This window comes from Aythya marila (assembly GCF_965140915.1).
Source record: "Aythya marila genome assembly, chromosome: 16".
Lineage (NCBI taxonomy): Eukaryota > Metazoa > Chordata > Aves > Anseriformes > Anatidae > Aythya > Aythya marila.
The window spans coordinates 6,959,802-6,962,431 of NC_139057.1; the positions used below are offsets into that span (position 1 = coordinate 6,959,802).

The following is a 2,630-nucleotide window of genomic DNA, read 5'->3' on the forward strand; positions in this document are numbered from 1 at the left end:
TAGACAGGCCAGTGCATCTTTGTGACTTTCTCTGCATGAGTCAGATTTACAATGCAGCACTGTAGGAAGAAAAAAAAAAAAGGAAAGGGCTATGATGACAAGTTGATAAACAAGTTAAAATAATATAATTTGCACTGTGTCATTTGTATGCTGTCAGCACACACATAATTCCAAAAATTACTGTGGGTAAATCCATTATAGGTCTGCTAAGTACTGCTGCTGGGTACATTGAGTCCTGATGCCTCATCATGCTTTATACCCGTTAGCAATTTGCATGGCAGAGTTACATAGCTCTTAACTGAAAGATGAAAGTCACACTTTCTATTTCAGTAGTGCTGACATTTAAATTTGATGTCAATGTTATAGTCCCATCCTAATTTCAAAATCCCTTGTGCTAATAGTGCTTAAGCCTTAATTGCACATTTAATCATAAGAACTACAGAATCACTCTGGTAAGTTAGGCAGAAAAAAATGCTATGGACATAAGATACCAACGCAAATCAGATAGGAAAGAAAAAGAAAAGAAGTAATTTTCTATTTTACAGAAAATATCAGGTATGTTGTTTTCCGATCTATCAACACAACTGGTGACGTAGGAGATCCCTGTAAATAGCACCCTCATGTTGCTAAATATCGTGAGCTTATTGTAACTAAAAGTCTATTTTTTTTCTGTTTAGCTAGCATTCTGGAGTGCCTAAGGGACCTAATGCTTACATCTAAACTCAAGCAACAGACAGGATTTTGTGTAGCTGGCTTTGGTTTTTTGAAAATATAGGTAAAAGGAAAATATATATATATAAAATGCTCTGTACTTGAAGGGAGAGAGATTTTAACATAATTAAAAAAACTTGGCCTCAAACAGAAAATCAATCCTAGCAACTGGCTCTCTGAACCTGACACTACAAGACTATTAATGAAGTTGTTAAATGACTCTGGTCACCAAGGAAATAAATGTAACAGAGTTTGTCAAATAATGAACTTAAACTTGAAGCTACGATAGTCAAGTTTATTTGGTGTTAACGCCAAAATATCAGAAGTACAATATGTAGATTAGTGCATAGATCTCATGCAGCTTAACTTTTCTGAGAAAACTCTAAATAAGAGAATTTGAGCCAAAGTCCATAGACATTAAAGAAAGTCTTACATCTTACTATAACACATCTGGCACTGAAATTTCTTGATACAGTGAAAGTCTTTTTTTTTTGGTCTGTAATGCCTAAGAAGTGAAACTTTGATGTCGCAATTATGGTGCCAGCTACTATCACATCATTAGAACTGGGATAAAATAGATCTCACTTTCAGAAAAATCTGCCCTTTTCTCACTGAAAAATGATTTATTCATAAAAAACTTTGAGCGCTTTTTATAAGGAACCCAAAAGTATGAAACAGATCTGGAGGATGACCAAAGCCAGAATGAAAGGTACAATTTCATCATGTTTCTGACAGTGGAAAGAAGTTTGCTTTTGTATCCAGCTGAATTCCACAATCTTCACTTCAAAAAGTGATTTAAATGCATCTAGTTTAACTGCCATCAAGACTAAATTGATATTCTAGGGAAAAATAAAACTGATAAATTAAGATGTTCTTGACAACAAAAACTCTGTTCATAAACTGGAAGCAGAAACGACAGATCTTTTGATACTTGATCATTACAGATGCTATTACCATTCAAGATACCAACACAAAAGCAAAGAGAAGCTCAAAGCGCAGAATAATGCTGGATCACTGCAAGACTAAAAAACTGAGGTGTCCTTGAGAAGTAAGTTTCCTTTCAGTCTTCAGAGGTGAACAGTGACATCTGAAGAGATTTATGGTAAGCATTATATAGAGTTTTTGTTGCATCTTGAGACACGGCAATCCTCAATGCCTTTACAGAGATGTGTACTTTAGAATCACAGACAATATACTGCTGTATTGCACCTTGGGTAATTGAATGCTGAAAAGCCCAGTATATGGATGACTTTTCCTTTCCAGGATAGGGTGTTAAGTCAGAAAATCTGGGAATCTCTGCCTTGTGAACCTGTCAGTTTTCAGTGCCCCTTGCTTTGGTATCGGTTACATATTGCTGGTCAGACCAAATCATTGCAATAAAACTGCTGAACAGCAGCATGCTGTCTTTGCTGTCAATACTTTCCAGCTGTCAACAGCAATTTCATGTTACCTTAGGTTGTGCTTCAGTATTACTTTTAAGATTTTCATCTGGCTGCCCTGGCAGACGATATTCCTTCTTCCAGTTCACCAAATAAAATCTGAATTGGCAATCTTCTAAAGCAGTTGTCTTCTGTTCCAGATATAAGATCAGCCCCATGAAGTGTGCTGTAATGTTCATGGTTTCAGCTGCCTGGAAGACTGCTATGCTCTAAAATGATTTTGGAGAAAGCTTCCTACCTTGAATACAGTGTGGTAAGCAGATGAATCCTCTCCTGAGCTGTATGTATTATCAGCAGCAAGTCTGTGCTTTCTTGTATATAAAATTAGATAAAGTATCCACTTTGCAGACCTTTAATTTAATCTAGAGAATGATACCATATTGCTTCCAAGCTTTATTTCTTTTATAAAAATACAAAAGATGGATGGGCTGTGCTAATGTTATATGACAGTTCTTTGTCCAAGAGAACACGCTCCAAATA

The 2,630-nt window shown here is 35.9% G+C and overlaps 1 long non-coding RNA gene across 1 annotated transcript; it reads left to right on the top strand.

Moving 5' to 3' along the window:
* The first annotated feature begins 442 nt into the window (after positions 1–442).
* On the top strand, positions 443–2,355 carry LOC309884606. Its single transcript, XR_014318649.1, has 3 exons — positions 443–555; positions 1,656–1,813; positions 2,291–2,355. It is a non-coding gene; the product is annotated as an uncharacterized lncRNA (long non-coding RNA).
* Positions 2,356–2,630: the final 275 nt, after the last annotated feature.